Here is a 9029-nt window from a genome sequence, read left to right on the forward strand (position 1 = left end):
TGTTGATATTGGAAACACCAGTGAACAAAAGAGACAGTTTTGCATTTACTGAGTGAAATTACTGTTGTGCCCTGTAGAAAACTGAATCAGAAATGAGATGGGGAAGATGGAGAGGCGTGATTAGATTTAGCTGGAGGACCAGTGGGGTCTTCAAAGAAGGGATGGACTACCACCATCCCCTCTGCTCCACACCCAGCCCTGTTTATTTTTCCTTCTTAGTGTAGTTTCTGGGAAATTTCTTTACCTTTAGTTTTTGTTCCTTCATTACTGCCATCCTGTCTTAAATTTCCCAGAGCCTGCTTTTCTTCCCTGTCTGGTCCTTCTCCCTTCCTCCCCCATTCTTTCCTTCTGTTCTCTAGTCCTCTTTCAGAAGCCTGTATTTATTGTGCTGTTTGATGACTGCTTCCTAAGGATATTAATTTTTAAATCTTTTCTATTTTTTTCCTTTTTGTTTGGTCTCTTGTATTGCTCACCCTCCCACCCCCCACCTACCCCACACACGTCAGGCATGGAATTGGAAACTGAACACGGGATAAAGGGCAGTGTGCTGTATTGGCTTTGTTCCTGTTCAGGGTATTTGTTGAAAACCCTGAAAGTCCAGTCCTTAGGGCTTTCCATTTGGAATAGTGGGAGCTCCCTCTGTTATCTGCCTGTGGGTGAAGGTTCAGTGCCTTGAGTGCTCAGTGTCAAGCAGGAAAACAGGTGTGACCTCTGATCTGGTGACCAAGTGGGACCCAAGCTGTTGGCTCTATTTGGAGCTTTACAGTTGAGATGTTCTGCTGTGGCCTGGAGTAAGATGAGATTGTCCCTGGCCTTGTGAATGACCCCAAGACTTTGAGACAGTTTCTTCAGAGAAGAAGTGGGTGCTTGGCTTTCCTCATTGGACTTTGTCATCTCCGACCCTCAGCATCATCTGCCACTAACTTCCTCGTTTACCCATTTTCCCTCCCTCCCTCCCTCCCTCCCTCCCTCCCTGCCTCCCTCCCTTTTTTTATTATTGTTGTTGCTGTTTGTATTTCAAGGCATGGGACTTACTCTGTAGAACAGAGTCACCTTGAACTCAGACACACTCCCCCAAGTGCTGGAATTAAAAGCTATGCCACAATGCCAGGCATTTACCCATTTTTCTAGGGATAGATGCAAGATTTTAAAAATTGCTTCACCATTGTTTTGATGAAACATAGGAACTTATGAAATTCATGTAGGACTAACTGGATTTACTGATTTTTTTTTTTTTTTGGCTAGGATTCACTACTCAATATTTGATCGATTTGTACTGTCTAAATATGGAGATTAGGTAACTTGGAGCTAAGAAATGTGTTTTTTTCATGGCTCCATTTGAAATGAGACGTCCACTCCCTCTGACCTGTTTCCTTGGGGTCTGAGTGAGGAGATACCACTGAAATCCATAAATATTTTCTGTCAAGCTAACAGGCTATAGAACCAACTAAGATCACTTTACTGGGCATTTAGCTGAGGACATCATGGTATGTGAAACAGGCATGGTGCCTGTCCTCATTTATGAAGTCCTATGGAAGTGCTTTTTGGGTGATTCCACAAATCTTAAAATAGAAAAGAAAATAGAAAAGCAAGTTTTTTGTTTGTTTGTTTGCTTGCTTTTGTTTTTGTTTTTTTGTTATGGTATATCTTCTCTGCCCAAAACAATATATACCACAGCACATATGAATGGGAGAGTACAGCCCACACCTAGTAAAAAACAGTACTACGACTCAGTGTACCAGCGAGTCAAGGCATTTGCCAACTGGAGGCAGCTAGTCTGTGTTGCCATGCGTTAGGGTCATGTTATAATTCTGAAAAGCATTGGGGAAAACCACCAGTTCCCTTGTTCTGCACCAGGGCTGTTAGGTTTTGTTTCCCCTGGTACAGCACGGTGAAATTCAGCGATGTTATGCAAATAACTTGCAGAGAATCTCCAGTTGCTGTAAGGAAAATGATCATTCATCTTTTCGAGATACACGTCTTCAAACGAAGACATCTTGTGGCTTTTAAATGAGAACCCAGCTTTTATTAGTACTGTGTTAGAAAGTATAGTGTTCTAGGTAGGACTAAGGAGAAGGCTCAGTGGATAGAGGCTTCATATAAGCCTGGAAACCTGAGTTTAGTCTTGGAACCCACATGTATTTTCAGTGTTAACTTTTCTGTTGTGATGACACTATAGCCAAGGCAACTTAAGAACAAAAAGAAAAAGAGTTGAAATAGTTTCAGAGGGATGATAGTCCATGATAGCAGAGTCTCGGGGCATGGGTTCTGGAGCAAGAAGCTAAAAACTCATGTCTTCAGACCACAAGCAGAAATAGAGAAAGCAACGGGAAATGGCGTGACTCCAGCAGTTAAAAGTACTGGCCCCAGATGTTTCACTACTGACTGTAACTCGAGTCCCAGGGAGCTCTGAAACCTGGCACAATGCACGGATACTCATGTGTGCAAAATGATCATACACATAATTTTGTCTAAAAAAATTCAAACTCTCAAAGCCCACCTGCAATTACATACTTCCTATAACGAGGCCATACCTCCTAAGTCTATCCTAAACAATTCCACCAATGGGGGACCAAATGTACAAATCCATTCTCACTCAAACCCCCATGCTATGTAAAGGTGGAGGGAGAGAAACAACTCCACAAAGTTCTCTGACATACATGGCTGCATTTCAGACCTCTAGAAGCCATGCAGGAGCTATACAGGGTAGGTTTAATGACCACCTATAACCCAAGCACATAGGAATCAGAGATGGGATTCCAGGGGCAAGCTGGCTAGCTTGACTAGAATTGCCAAGTTAGGTTTAGCTGAGAAGCCCTGCCTCATGAAATAGTAACCAAAGAATATAACGTCTGTCAACTTTGTGTCTCTCTGTGCAATCGCATGCATATGTGTGTGCACCCCACCACATGCACCCAACCATACACAGACACGCACATGGGCTGGGGGAGGTAAAGGGAAATGTGGAGAATGCAGCTACTCTCAAGAGGAGGCTATTCCTGCATACCTCAGGCACTAGAGAAAATATCTGAACAGTAAAATGACCAGATGTAAGCAACACACTCAAGTTGGTAGCTTCTTGGCCACTAATTACAAGCAGCACACACATACCCAGAGAGACACCCCCCAATGGCAGCCAAATCTGAACTTGTCAGTAAGGAAGATAGGATAAAAAGCATGTAGAAACAGAAAACTTGTATAGTTCTTAAATGAGCCTTGCCTTTGATTTGTTTTTGTGTATCTCTCATGCTTAGCATGTAGAATGTGAAAGTACATATTTGCTAAATAATAAAACGAATGGATAACGTTTCCCTGGGGTCTATGTAATGTCTGGAAATCAGGCTAGTCCTCAAAGCTTCTCTCCAGCAGGGGTCAGGCTGAGGCTGGAGCAAAGTTCCTAGTGACCATTGCAGGCCAAGGTTGTCTTACTGTTTGTGATCAACAGGACAGATAAAGTGACCTTTCAAGAGTTGATTTGTCTGGTTGCAAAAGCAGTGTTTGAACACTACAAAAATTATGCAAAAAGTAGTGGAAATAAACCATTTTTCCTCAGTGGTAACTACTGTGAATGGTTCAATATATGTCCTCTTGGTTACAATACGGTAAATAGAGTTTAATATACTCTGTTAGTTATTGATACAACCTGGACAGCCCCCTAGTAACCCAGGCAGAGTTGTATGGATTTACTTAATCAGCTCTTGCACAATTGCTAATATATTTTTCTAAAGCCAAACTGGCTACTTCCTAGCTGCTCTTGCCAGTGGTGCTTGCTGTTTGAGTCTTACCCAAGTTACTTCTCCAGCAGTCTATTTTGGGGGTGGGATGGGCATGTTCTCCTGGCCCATCACATCTCCTGCTCTCTCCATCTCCCTCCTTGACTCTACTTTTCTCTGTCCCTTGTGGTCCCTATTTGCAATCCCCCAGCCCAGTAACTGAAACTCCACCTACCTCTGTTCTCCCCAGTGATTGGCTGTAGCCACTTTTATTTAGCCAATAGCTTTAAATTGGGGAGCCAAGTTTACATAGACTCACTTGGTGTACATGAGGATATGTTTGTCAAGAGCAGCCAGGTCTTGGGGGCCAGTATTTAGCATTTGAATACATAGCAGCACCAGACCAGCCCCCAACACTGGACATTTTTTTAAACGTATGTGTGCATATGAAAATTGGAAACTTATGCCACCTGTTTAGCAGCTACAATCTGAACCACCAGGGGGCGCACAGTTCATGTCCTGCACCTCTCCATCTGTGCCATCCACACAGGCAGTGAAAGAATGGACAGCCTAGGAACTGTACTTTATGAGAGAAATGAATCCCTTTGCACACTCCGCCTGCCAACCTTTGCCCTCTGCCCCCATCGCCAGGGTTCTATCAATAGCCCAGCCATCCATGCACACTGAGGAACATGGACCCAGAGTGAGTCTGCTGGAATTCAAACCCTGGCTGGGCTGATTCGTGGTCAAGGTTGTCATCTTTGCTTTTCCCCTTCCTCATCTGTAGGAACTTAATTGCAATGGAACCTCATCACTGAGAACTGAGATGTACAGGGTCTCATCTTGCAGCGCTGAGCGCCTCATCTCAGCCTTTTGAGTGCTGGGATTAACCAGTGTGTGCCATTGTCTCTGTCTATTTCCGATAATGACTTTAAAAACCTACCACAATGCCGGTATCATACTATACTCTATGCTGTTACTTGGGGACAGACTTTTTCAATTTGTAAGATCCTGCCTCAAAACAAACATGTCCAATCACTAAGCAAGTAGTGTATTTTGCACCCCAGGCAGTGCAACATGTTTCTTGGCTGTAGCTGTACCACAAACACAAGTGAGGCACGGTGCATAATGGAGCTAGGCCATAGGAACGTGGGCTCTCCATTACAATCTATGGCAGCACCAACATATGTGACAGGTACCAACTGGCAGTGGCAAAATACCAGGATACAGGGAAAGTGTTTTTCACAGAACTCAAAATCCCCTGTGCACTCTCCTTCCTGGTTATAGTAAAAGTGTTTTTTTCTGGTCCTGAGAATTATAGAAATGGCTGGCATTGCTTTGCTGTGCTAGGACCTGCTCTGACAGCTGTTCTGACACCTGCAAAGCCACATGTGTTAAACATTGATTCTGTGATTTCCTTCTGGGGACTGTTTTCCTTGTGTTTTAAAACATGAATACGTGGAGCTGGGTGATAATCTCTGATTCAGCCATAGGACATATCATCGTAGGACAGGAAAGGAACATCTGAGTCACTTAATCTAATTCCTGCAGTGTGACAGCAACTTGACCATGGTGGTGATAAAAAGACCGGAATTACAGTTTATCAGATGATGCATTCGATCATGACTTTTTCCATTAAAGCAGGCAGGCTTAAGAACACCCAGGCTTCACTGAATTAAGTGCTTTATACTGTGTCTACAAGCACAGAAATAGCACAGTTTTAAAAAGTGAATTGTAGATACAGACACTGTAACAAGACAGGACACTTTTCATAACATGTGAGTAACAAAGTTGACTCGTCTGCACTATGTACTTAATCAAACTTCCATGACATTCAGTCAGTTGTCTTAACATCTTTGCTGGAAACAGGTCTAAAAAGGTTTTGTAGAGCCATCTTACTGTGCACTGATATCGACTTACCTGCATCTGGTAAAATACAACATATTCACAGGCAGTGAGTTTCAGGCAGGCAGCAAGAGATTGGAAGTGCAGGGTGCCCTGGGAACTGAGCCTTCAGGCTCAGGAATGCTTAACAGAGTAGATGGATTTCCTACCATGCACCACCACTGATGTAGCCCAGAAAGCATGCTATCCTGGACTTTATTTTCCCAGGGATAATTGACAAGCTGCACTAAGAGCACAGAGAGCCATCTGGTTTCTAGAAGAGGGTCCTCTTCTCAAGCTGTTGTATTCCTAACTTTGAGAATTTTTGTTTTTGAGAAGTAGCTAAGGGACTAGATTGGTCCAAGGTCCCCTGAAGAACTGTCCTGCAGTTAACCACCCAAATCAGGCATCCTTACAACGCTAGTTTGTTTCAAGAGTCCTGTCTCCCCAGACACTTGTGCTGTGGTCTCTTACTATACTGGTAGATTTGACGCCTTCTTTCATTTTTATCAGTTTTGTCTCAGTGTATTTTGAATCTTCCCCCTTGGACGATGAAAGTAGCATGCTGATGAGGAAGAAGGGGAAACCAAAATAAGTCTGTAATTGTTCAGGATCTGTGGACTCGGGGTTAGTAAAGTCACAGTACAACAAGGCTGTCCCAGTCAGCATCACCCAGTCATTTTCTCCTGAGCCCAGAGCCCTCAAAATCCTCTTCTGTCAGATATTGGGCGCATATTCTTCATCCCCACCAAAATAAAAGTGACATATCATCACTACAAAGTAAATGGCAACTAAAGATTATTATTTTCATGACAAGTATTATCATCTTAAAGAGGCTTGCATTGGTTACTTTTATGTGGCTATGACTAAATAACTGTAAGGGAGTAAAATTTTGGGAGAACCATCATGGCAGGGAAGTTGTGTCGGGTCAGCTTACTGCTTAGGAAGTAAATGTAGTGGCGACTGTTCATGTCCCAGAAGAACACTAAACAGAGCTCCACAGGAACTGGGGGCTAGGCATTACTTCGCCCACCATGACTTCTGCCACTTGGGTCTACTCTGTAAAGGGTCCACAGTCTGTAATTGGACTGTATAATATGTATGTATATGCATATGTAATAATGGCACCATTAGCTGGGGACAAGTGGTCTAAACATTTCCTCTTCCAACACAAGTATGTCAAATATGAAGGCAACTGATGCAGCTTGCCTGCAGAGTTCCAGACATTATCAGACCTCTGAGCATTGAAGCTCTGAGATCCACCAGGAATGACTTATCTAACTTTCTTTCCGGGGGCCTGACGAAATAGCTCAGAGGGTAAAGTTCTTTACCAGGCAACTGTGAAGACAGATATTCAGAGCCCAAGAACCCATGTAAAAGCTGGGTAGGCATAGCAGCCGCTGGTAATCCTTGCAGATGATCCCTGAAGGAAACTGACTAGTGAGACCAGCTGAAATGGCATGCTGCTTGTTTAGGGAGAAGAGTCTGCTTTGATATATAAGGTATAGTAATTAAGAACACTTTGGACCACCACACACATGTACCTGCACACATACCACACACACACACACACACACACACACACACACACACAGAGGAAAACGAAATTCCTCATGGCTTAAATGAACCTAACTTCTGTCACAATACATCCCTCAAATTTCAACTGTTCTACCTAAGACTCTTTCAGCATGTTGACCACTAGAAAAAGGAACCACGTACCCTCCTGCTTTATATTGTTCAAAGGTTGGACTCCTTACCCCACCCCACCCCTGCCCTGTAGGCAGTCTAGTTCTGATCAGATCCTCCCAACACGAGAAGCTAAACCGTGAAATTTCACATCCCAGTTTCTTCCATCCTGACTGCGATAGCTGTCACAAGATTTTGCGAGTGTTGCTTTAATAGTCGATAGGAATTTCAAGTAATGCCTTAAAGTCAAACTGAAGTTGGGGCTGAAATAATAGCGAAGCATCCAGCTTTTTATGTCACAATTAAGTCTGATGAAGCCATCATTTTCTCCTGCTGCCTGGCAAGCCCAGAATATAAAGGAACTTTATTTCATGTGGGAGGGAACAGAATAGGGATAGATTTGCGGAAGTTACAGAAACAATGATAAGAAGAGATAATAAATCAACAAGGAAATTGTTGCCAGGCAACATGGTTGGTTGTCAAAGAGATAGCCTTCAGTAATAACCCTTGGCAATCTTCAATATTAGGCTGTAAATCTCTGAATAAGAATGACTGAGCTATGAGTGGATCAGGGTGGACACTCTTCCAAAGAACCAGTGCACCCAGCTCACCCATTCTGTCTGTAAACATAACTTCTGCCTCTCTGAGAACTGTGCATCTGTTTCACTGACTGGAACACTTTGTCTCTTGTGTATTTAAAATTATACTGTGATTGTAGTTTTTTTTTTTTTTTCTCAGTACAATGAACCCAGGTTGCCATCTCCCTACTTACTTGGGTCCCAGAACTCTGGCCAGAGGTAGCAAGGGCATGTGACTCACAGACAGTGAAACTGGGGTCCTGTGGGAGTTCTCCACAACCTGAAACCAAATTAGGTAGGTACAGAAGGCGGGGCTAGTTGGCTCTGGGGTAGGAGATCTGCATGAGCAGTGTCAGTCTGTAAACACTGCGGAGGAGGAAGATACAGTTGCTAGCCTTTGTACACACTGGGAGAAGGAAATACAGTTACTAGACTTTGTAGACACTTATCAGTCTTCCTAAACAGTACACCAGAACTCCCAAGAAAAGCCTTGCAATTTCTCTTGAGCCTGGCTCATATGCGAAACAGCTTTGCCTATTTCCCATGTGAGGCCTTGGGCATCCTTGACACAGCTGCGCCCAGCCTGGCCCATATGGATAATAGCTTTGTCAATTGGCCATGTGTCTGGCAGGCCTTTGCTGTCCTCCACAAAGCCTTGGCCATGATAAAAATCCATATCTCCTCAGGATTTCACTCACGCAAGCCTTCCTTTGCTCCCTATACCAGTTGATGCCAAATTCCCTTATATTATTCTTGTTAGATCACCAACATTTGACCAGTGAGTCCCGTACATTCCCAGGTCCATGAAGTCTGTAGAATGTTGGATTTGAAGGAACATTACAGAATACTGGGCCACGGTCTTCATTTCCATGGCTGTGGGATCTGCTCTATGACTGACAATCTCCTTTCTTCTTGAATCTGTGTTCCACAGAGCCTGCCTTTTATGCTTGGAGCCCTCATCCTGTCTTTTCCTTGTTAAAATAGTCTATGGCAGGAAAGTCTGCTCTGCTCACCCTTGTCTCCAGCTGCTAGGCATTTCCAGGATTCAGAAACACTGACAAATGGATGTGAGCAATGACTTCCAAGATCTACAGCAAAGCTTAGTCACCTAGAGGCTGTCCTGACATGTTTGGAAGAGTCCCTCCATCCTTCCCTCCCTTCCCCGTGT

The sequence above is a fragment of the Mus musculus genome, chromosome 13 (genome assembly GCF_000001635.26).
Source record: "Mus musculus strain C57BL/6J chromosome 13, GRCm38.p6 C57BL/6J".
NCBI classification, from domain to species: Eukaryota; Metazoa; Chordata; class Mammalia; order Rodentia; family Muridae; genus Mus; species Mus musculus.